General features: G+C 36.8%; 1 non-coding gene across 1 annotated transcript; it reads left to right on the top strand.

The window, feature by feature from the left end:
• Positions 1–7169: 7169 nt before the first annotated feature.
• On the top strand, positions 7170–7272 carry LOC140615674 (U6 spliceosomal RNA). The gene has a single exon (XR_012016157.1). It is a non-coding gene; the product is annotated as a U6 spliceosomal RNA (small nuclear RNA).
• The last annotated feature ends 2977 nt before the right edge of the window (positions 7273–10249 follow it).

Here is a 10249-nt window from a genome sequence, read left to right as displayed (position 1 = left end):
CTACACCTAATGTTTTCTCCTCATAATATTAACTCACTTTATGTATCTAAAACTCAACTAATTATATCATGATTATATAATTAATATACCCTTGTACAGATGAGGAAGATGAGACACAAAGAATGTAAGTAACTTATGCAAAAATAATAGCTAGAAAGCACTATTCAAGCATGGGCAAAATGTTTCTAGAACCTGCGTAGTCTAACACCAAGCTCTGTCACAACTGGTCAAATGGTACAAATCTGTTCTTATGTGCTTCTCCTCTGACAGTGTAAGGTTGGAATCAAGTCTCTGGGAGAAAAATTAAAAAAAAAATATTGCTTGATGGCAAAAAGAGGGGAAAAAATTTGGAAGTGGGGAGAGAATGAGATGTAATAGAGAGGACTGCAAAACCTGCCTGATGGAATCAGAAAGACTGCACAATTGACTCTTTCTTGAGAGATTAATTATAGTTGATCCTCGCACAACACAGGTTTGGACTGTGCAGGTCCACCAGCAGGTGGATTTTTTCTAATAAATACAGTACAATACTGTGTGTTCTCTTCCTTGTGATTTTCTTAATAACGTTTCTTTCCTCTGGCTTATTTTATCGTAAGAATGCAGTATATAGTGCCCATAACATACAAAATACACGTTCATTGTTTATGCTATCTGCAAGGCTTTTGGTCAAGAGTAGGCTGTTTGCAGTTTAATTTTTGATCAGTCAACAATTACTGTGCAGGAGTCAGCACCCCAACTCTCCCATCATTCAAGAGTCAACTGCAGGATGAAATGCTCAGTTTTGCCACTATACACACCTGGGTTCAAAATATATATCTTGCAGTTCCCTGAGATTTAGGGAAAACAATCATCTTTAAAATTCACTTTCTTAAATTTTAAGAGGTTAATATCACCTACCTTTTAGAGTGGAGAAGATCTATATAGAATTTATTTTAAACTGCCTTACAAATTCAGATTTAAAAAATAATTACGTTTCTCCCTTTAAAAGTACTGTCATCCTCATAGCTCCATAAAGTGAAATAATAACCTGTCTTAACAGGAACTCAAATTTTCATTGCCATTCAAAGATGCTAACATGGATGTCAAGAGGGGAGTACAGAAAGTTAAACTCCACTGCTTTAAATTTCAAGAACAGATAAATAACAAGCACTCACTTGAGTGCCCATTTATTCAAAACAGAAAACAGAGGTAATTATCACTTATATCAATGCAGCTCTGCAATAGAATGCAGACCTGAAACAAACCTTAAGGGTCAATGCCCTACTTACACAGATGAGAATCCTAAAGTCCAGAGAGGTGAACAGACCTGAAAGTCTTACAGCTGATTAGTGATAGAGCCTGGATTTGACTTTGTTAGTTTCAGGAGTGTATCCCAGAAGATTCACATTTTTGGAGTAAAACTAATAGCAACAGAGGGATAATGATACACACAGAAAGGGATAAAGTAGGTACAAGAAAAAAATACCAAAAACCCTTCTTTTCAAATATGGAGATTATTAAAGTTTAGTAAGCGTATTCATTTTTCCAGGGTGGAAAGTCTTAAATAAAAGTGATTTGATCCATAAATGTCCTGTAGTTCTGACTCAATCACTTTACATATACAAATAGTAATATGTATGTTAATTTGAAGAAAGAAATCAAGTCAACCGCTAAGCAAAACAGTCTTGTTTTGTTTTGTTTTGTTTTGTTTTTCAAAACAGTCTTAATTCCAGGGATCTACTCACAGTTGCACTTAAAGAGAAGGGAGATGGAGGGAGAGAGAGAGAGAAACCGAGAGGGACAGAGGGAGGGAGGGAGAGAGGGGGACAGAGGGAGGAAGGACAGAGAGGGGATATTTCCATGGGTGTGAATAATTTATTAATCTGAACCCAGTTTCAGAAATGTAACGTGTTTACACATGAGTGACATGGTATACAGCATTCCATTGCCAGGATACAGGATGTCAAACCCTTTCAGGGAGGGTGGTCCCGGGTTGTCCTTCCACATCCAGCTAAAAATCACCTCCTCTATGTGATGTTACTTACCCTTAACTCTCAGATGAACACTCAAAGGCCAAGAGACTTTTGTAATTAATCTCAAAGTTTCTTATACCTATGGCCTGGTTTGTCTAAGTATATGAAACTCCAAAACTTTTCTAGTTAATGTGCAATTAGCAGCATCTTTTATTTAGGGTGAAATTGAATAATATTAAGCGTGAAGATCATTGATAGCCTATAAGGTTATCATGGCCTGAAAGGTCAGGGTAGACTCATAGATTCTATAACATACAGAACACCTGCAGGACGGAAAAAAAAAATTAAAAATAAAAAATAAAAAAAATAAAAATAAAAATAAAATAAAAATAAAAAGCTCCATATGGGAGACGGATAGAAGGCTAACATGTGTATTCTTCTGAATACATTTATTTTACAGGACATGTTCAGTCCATGAAAATTTAAAGTCTTGAGTTCCTGCTCTGCATTCATTTCTAAGCTCTCACTTCTAAGAAGTACGTTCACCTAGTATTCTCTCTAAACATTTCATATTCCACTCCTAGAAGAAAATATTTTGCTTGCTTCAATCTTAGCAGATGCCTCTGCTAAAGAACCAGGGTATTTGCTTATTTTTAAAACACAATTCTTCATGATACGCTCTTTCCTATTAGAGGGGAATTATCACTATAGAACTTAAAAAAAACAGGGCTTAAGGAGGAAAATATGCAGATTAATTCTACCTTAAAAATCAAGAAATTTTACAGCTGTGCATTATTCTTTTATCACTTAAAAAAGAGTTGTTACATTAATTCAGTAAAAATTTTTAAGCAGTAGAAGAATACGAACAACCTCTGGGACTCTACAGCTTAAATAAAACATGCATAGCTTGCCGGTTGAAAAAGCAGTGATCATGAATGTATTTATCAGGCATGAAAATGTTATTATCTAAAACACGAGATGCCGTTTCACAGCAGTTTGCTAGAAAATACGCAATCTGCAAATCAGTAATAATCCCTAATTAGTGCCGGAGTTGCCTTCCACCAAAGTTTTTCTTGACTCTTTTTAATTGTTAGTAGTTTATGAGATATAAGCTACTGGATAAAGACACTTTTAGAAGATTTCAAACCTTGCCGAAGAATAAACTGATGGAACTATTATTTAAAATAAACTACTTGACATTAACAGGGTGTCCTGAAGAATAATAAACTTAAAAAAAAATCAACCATCCAATTAGACCTTTTTTTTTTTTTTTTTCCGGTTTTAATGGAGGCCTGAATATTCTCTTTATGAGGAAAATTATTTGGGCCCAAAAGAAATGTAATGTTAGGATCTTTATTTTTAATAACCAATAATATTTTTTTGCTAGAGAGAAGCCTACTCATTACTAACATTAAATTAGACTGTCTAGAGAGTCACAACTTCTCAGGGCTACGAGGTACCTTACATGTCACATCATACAACTGATGAGTTTTATGGACAAGGAAACTGAGAACCAGGGAGTTAAGAAATTTGCTGAGTTGGGTTAGAGCAACATTAATATCTCATATCACACAGAATAAAAATACTCATGGTAATACTTTTCTGCCATTTTCCATATGTGTTTGGTCATACTTCTTTAGCCAGTGGTATACTTAACCTGCAGAGATTAGACTGGAAGGCTTTCTTCTCCGTTTTTTTTAAATTTGGAAGAATAAAAATGAGACAAATTAAAAGTACAAAATTTTACCTATATTTTTCCTGATTTATGCAAATAGGCAATCCTTCAATTGTCTATCCAATGCAGGCTGAGTTATTTTGAAAAAGAATTTTCAAAAAAAAAAAAAAGAATTTTCTCTTCATGACTTTTCTACTAAATAACATTCATTTTTATAACTTCCAGTTAAAAATGGATAGAGTAATGTCACACACATACCATTTTCTCAGCTATAATTTTCAAATGAATTGGTTCCATAAAAGTCATTCCCAAAATGAATCACTGTATTTCTTCCAAATCAGCCTACATATAGTTTTAAAAATACACTATTGAATCATTACCTGTCTCTTCATTGGCTCACATCTGGAGTGACATTTATAGCATTTCCCACTTATTAAATGTTCACTCTCTAGCAATTTCAGACTCCTCTGTGAGGAATTATAGTGATTAATGGGTTCATTTTGACATGACCCTCAATCACAATGGAACAAAGTTCATTAGCTGCAAGATTGTGCTCTAAATTTTCAGATTGGTACAGAAATAGAATTAAAGTATCTTTCAAACAAACTTTACTCAAATATATAGTTTTATTGCATGCAATATCTAGTGGAACATCAGTCAGGACTATGGCAGCTTTACAATACTTTGTGTTGTATTAAAAGAAACATGGTAGTTGGAATAGTAAATTCAACTTTCAAGTAACAGTTTTGCTATTTGCAATGCTTTGACCACATACAATTTCTTTGTTGTCTATACATTTCAAATATATTCATAAAAAGTAGAGATATAAGTATAAGATACATGATTAAATGATATAATTAATGCAATATAAAGGCTTTTGAACTATCTAAGACCTGCCTAGCAAATAAAAGTCGCACAATAAGTAAAATCTCATTAGCCAGCAAGGATCATAGAATATATATGAAATTACCCCTTCATCCATAAATGCCTAAAATGCTATCTTTGTCCTCATGGAATTAACTTACAAACGAGTTATTAATAATTGTTATAAAGTAATGAAACTCTTTGTCATTTCTTATGGTGGTGATATTCCAAAACACACAGTTAAGAATAATTATGAAAAGAAATAGAGGTGCATGTGGAAAAAAAAGAGGGAAATGCATAGCACATTAGCAGTAGATATTTCCACTGCAGTAAGAGAGGACAAAGGGACATGAGGCAAAATTCCATAACCCTCTGAAATAAATCTGGGATTACTAGGCATTGACAGTTGGCACGTATGTGCAAAAACCATAATGTCAGGTTAGAGCAATTTGGTAGATACTGATTATCACAAGCATGACAGTACCATGAAGGGTCCTAGGGAGACAGACACACACACACACACACACACACACACACGTAACACATAGAAAGGGATGAGAATTTGGATTGTAATTGTTAGACTGGGGAGTCTACTTATCTAGACTTGGCCAATACAATAGAGTAGATTGCTGAAGGAAATTGTTGACTCGGGGGCACTTGGGTGGCTCAGTGGTTGAGCATCCGCCTTTGGCTCAGGGCATGATCCTGGGGTCCTGGGATCAAGTCCCATGCCAGGCTCCCTGCAGGGAGCCTCCTTCTCCCTCAGCCTGTCTCTGTCTCTCTCTGTATCTCTCATGAATAAATAAATAAAATCTTTAAAAAAATTGACTCCGTACTCCCCAAAGTACATACTCTATTGAAAGTATGTACCTCCTTCCTGTTAGTGGGCTTCGTCATGTGGCTTGTTTGGCTTCATAGTAGAGGGAATGTGCATACCGTGCTTAACTTTGGACATGCTCCTTTGACCTGTGGCTTGGGAGGTACTAGCAGACATGGGAAAGCAGTGTCTTGACGCGTTTGAGGGGCTGGACATGTTCAGTATACCTCCCTGGACATCATGAGCAGAGCTTCCCCTGTGCATCTATAAGCCCAGAAGAGACTCCTTACTAGAAACAGAATCCACCAGAACCTTAACCTTGGACTTTTATCCTCCAAAACTGTGAGAAAATAAATTTCTGTTGTTTAAGCCACCTAGTCTATGGTATGTTGTTATGGGAGCCTCAGCAAACTACTATATACAAAAATAAGACCATCTAAAGAAAATTTGGACTTGACCTTGGACTTTTATCCTCCAAAACTGTGAGAAAATAAATTTCTGTTGTTTAAGCCACCTAGTCTATGGTATGTTGTTATGGGAGCCTCAGCAAACTACTATATACAAAAATAAGACCATCTAAAGAAAATTTGGGTTTCGTAGCAGGGAAAACAAACAAATAAATAAAAAATATGCTGAGCTGTTGGGAGAGGGTAAGCATGATATAAAGTGGGTGGTGGAAGACAGCAGCTTTGATTAATTCTGTGTCCTCAAAGCCATAAATGAAGTAGCCACGTTTTTTATGATAATTTTTAACTCCTTTTTACCTGCTCATCCCCTAAGAAGATTACTGATAGTAACTCACTTTCAAATTTAAAAATTTGAGCTAGCAGTGTAACGGAAGAGATACCGTTTCCCCATTATCAAATATTCCCAGGTAAAGAAAGAAGGAATGCACATAATTCTAATCTCCATTTCAAAATATCAGACTTCCTGATAAATAGAACAATGATATTTTTCTAGGAGGAGAGTTCACATCTATGGGATTATTTTAGCAGGATGTCCATAGTTATAATTGGTTATAGGAACTAAACCTAGGATATATGGATTTATGGGGCATAATTTCCTCAAAAATGCCATATAAATAGGCAAGGTATAAAATGGAGATGTTTCATGAACTAAAAGCTACCCAGGTATCTCATTAGTAAAGAAGGACATGTAGAATGATCCTGAATGTGCCAGACATTTTCCTGTTTAAAATGTGTCTCTTGATTCTTTGTATCCTGGAAGCCGCCCAGAAAATCTAACACTAGACACCATCTCTGATTTGTGTGAATAGGATTTGACAATCTGATCTTGTGTGTTACCTCGCCCCACACTTTTGTCCCACTCTGCAATCCAGGAGGCAAATCTCTATAGACCGCACCCATGTCTATTGGTTGGCCAATGGATGCCACTGACCGGATTCCAGAGGGTAGGCCTAGAAAAAAAATTGACATATGGATACTCACACCTGCCTCCATCATTGTCTCCCTGCCTTGTAGTGGGTCTGACAGTGGCAATGATCCGAGGTACCAGCTCTGTGAGTCAGCACCTCTTTAATCCAAGGCTTCATTTCCCCTATTTCCTCCTCTTGCTCTTTTAGGCCTTGATAGAGTAATGGCTTTCTGATGTGGTTAATATGTGGTTGCCTCATATTTTTTGTTGGATACTTTATCCTGTTTATACCTCTGTAAGTTGCCTGGGATCAAATATTTGAATGTGGGGACCTATAAGTATTAGGACCCCCAACTCTTACAACCATCAACAAAGATTTCTATGAACTTAGGATTTCTTCCTAGTAATATTATCTTCTTTAGTATCTGCCTAATTTTCAACTAGACTAAAATTTCATTTTGAATGAGAATTTTACTCTGTGTTTAACAAAGATTTCAAGCTTTTCGTTTTCAAATAACTGTATCCAGAGAAGATTAGTATGGCCCCTGCACAAGGATGACACGCAAATTCATGAAGTGTTCCATATTTTTCGTGGAGTCTGCTTCTCCATCTACCTGTTTCTCCCTCTGCTGTGTCTCTGTCGCTCTCTCTTATGAATAAATAAAAATAAAATCTTTAAAAAAAACAAATAACTTTATCCAAACATGAGATATTAAACTGTGGTCTTAAAAAATGACAGTGAACTCAGGATTCCTGGAACTGGAGACAATGGAGCTAGTTGAGCATGCACGATGTCCGGCTTCCTCAGAGGAATTTTTCTTCTAAAAATTCTACTTTTTCTACTTTTATATGTTTGTAGAGTAGCCTTGAATTGTTTCGATTTTTCTAACTCACATTCATCGGCTATTGGAACTGGAAGGTGCCTTAGAGATAATTCTGCAAATGCCTTCAACTGGCAAACAAAGAAACTCTGACCAAGGTTGAGGAGTAATTTGCTCCAAATTCTGTAACTCATGAGCAGCAAAGCCAGGTTTGGTTCTCTTTCTCCCAACATACCATTTATATCAATGGGAGAAAATTCATACAAATCCCTGCCTACAAATTTCTCTATACACAAAATTGTTATACTTTTCTTACAGGATACCTGTTCTGATCAGAGTAAATAGAAAATGTAGATAACTGTATCTAGTATAATAAATAAAAATGTTTCTTGTTAGTATGAAAGCATAGACAAACCACTTTAAAAATGGGGCATCAGGCTTGTTGAAGTCATGAATAACTTGGCATTGAAGCATGTTCATTACAACATAAGATTCTTGGAATGTGTGAATAAATCAAAGGTACATTCATTGCCCCCAGCAATCATGCAAGGTTTTGGTGGTATTTGCATGTCTTAAATATATGCAGAATCCTAAATAATGTGGTTAGACCCCAAATCAATTACGATCTCAGGAAGGAGGCACAGGAAATTGTATGAAGAACCCATAGGGATGCCTGATGGGAGCTGAATGTTGAAGAGTGTTGAGAAATTGAGAAGATGTAGAGGAGGAAAACAGCCCTTAAAGATAAGAAGAAATCCACAAAGTCATATAATTCCATCTATCCGTCCATCCATCCATCCATCCATCCATCCATCCATTTATTCAGTCCACAGAGAGTAGGCACTCACAATGTGGCAGACACAGTTTTAAGTAGGAAAATATACCAGTGAATAAAACAAAAACTCCTTCATTTTAGAACCATATTCTACTGGGGGGGGCAGTCAGTAAAGAAATATACAATCAAATATATGCCAGATGAGAATTACTATAGAAAAATAAGAGTATAAGAGCATATGGAGTATGTCACAGCTCCTTCCAGCCCAAGAGACCTAACAGGATCCAATTCTAAAACAACCTAGGGGCTACCTCCACCTCAGCGAGCCTGGCCACTCTCCCACGTTGAGAGTGTACGTACGTTCACTTCAATAAACTGCTCTGTGCTTGCTACTTTCCTTCTGTCCACCTAGATCTTCTGGGAATCCAAGGACTGAGACCTCCATTCACACACGCAAACCCTCTCTTACCGTGAGAGGTTGTTATATGGTGTGGTCAGAGACGGCCTCACTGGGAGGTACATTTGAGCAGACGCCAGATGAAGCAATGAGAGATGCTCAGATTTTCTGGATGAAAAACTGTAGCAAGAGCAAAAGGTCCATGCCTGGAGGGCTAGTTCTGTGTGGTCCTTGATATTATTTCAAGGAGTTCGGGATAGAACCAATTCTCTCTAATCTTTCAATGGTTTTGACAGGATATAATTCTCTTCATTTTAAATTCTTTACTGCTCAAATATTTGAGTGTTTTTAAAATACCTTGAGTTCTGTCTGTTTTATTCCTTCAATCCTGACTGGTACACCATTTGGAAGCAAACCTGCAGACCCACAAAGATGAAAATAAGAGCTTGATTATCTTACTAATTATACCTGTTAGTGGTATAACAGGTTTACCTGTTAGATTATTGAGAAGACATCAGTATTGGTAGAAAACAGAATTCACTTGGTCATTTTCATAAGATGGCAAAAGACTAGCAAAAGGTTACTCAAATGATCAGCCTGTGATCATTTGGAATAAAATACATAATGAAGGCAAGGTTTTGTAAGACTCATTACCACCTATGAGAATCTATTATGAAGCCAAACAGAATATAGAATTGGAGTAGGAGTGGTGAATGAATTACTAATTCTGATATCATCGGGATCTTAAAGAAAATTTTAAAAAGGTTAGAGTTTAATACCCTGCTTAGAAGGCATGGTTAGAGGATTAGAACTATTATGATCATGCTTTAAAAAAAAAAAAAAAGGCAGCCCAGGTGGCCCAGCAGTTTAGCACCACCTTTAGCCCAGGGCATCATCCTGGAGACCTGGGATCGAGTCCCACATCAGGCTCCCTGCCTGGAGCCTGCTTCTCCCTCTGCCCATGTCTCTCTCTCTCTCTCTCTCTCTGTGTCTCTCATGAATAAATAAATAAAATCTTAAAAAAAATAACGATCTCTTATGGCCACTGAGGCAATATATTTGAAAATCAGTTAAAAATGTTTCTATATGTTGTTGTATTACAATTTAGGTTAAATTAATAACCTGGGTCCCATCACCTGGGTCCTATTTGAAAGTTAGGGACCTACTTTTAGGTCTTGAAAGAATCAGATCTTGGGGCACCTGGGTGGTTCAGGGGTTGAGCATCTCCTTTTGGCTCAGGGTGTGATCCTGGAGTCCTGGGATCGAGTCGCACATCAGGCTCCCTTCAGGGAGCCTGTTTCTCCCTCTTCTGGTGTCTCTGCTTCCCTCCGTGTTTCTCTGATGAGTAAATAAATTAAAATCTTTGAAGAAAAAAAAAGTCAGGTCTTGAAATCAGAAATGGAAAATGAATTTGAATATCATGAATAAAACTCTCTGAATATCTTATCAACACCAGTAATCATACTCATCTGGGTGATTTGTCAGGCCTTGTTTAACAATGATCTGGAGCGGGTGCCCCACTAAAAAACAGCAATTCTCTTCATTCTCCAAGACCATCACCCTCACTGCCTCCA

Source organism: Canis lupus, chromosome 23 (genome assembly GCF_048164855.1).
Source record: "Canis lupus baileyi chromosome 23, mCanLup2.hap1, whole genome shotgun sequence".
Classification (NCBI taxonomy): Eukaryota; Metazoa; Chordata; class Mammalia; order Carnivora; family Canidae; genus Canis; species Canis lupus.
Note: the sequence above shows the minus strand (reverse complement) of the source record. Positions and strands in the feature narration are given on the sequence as shown.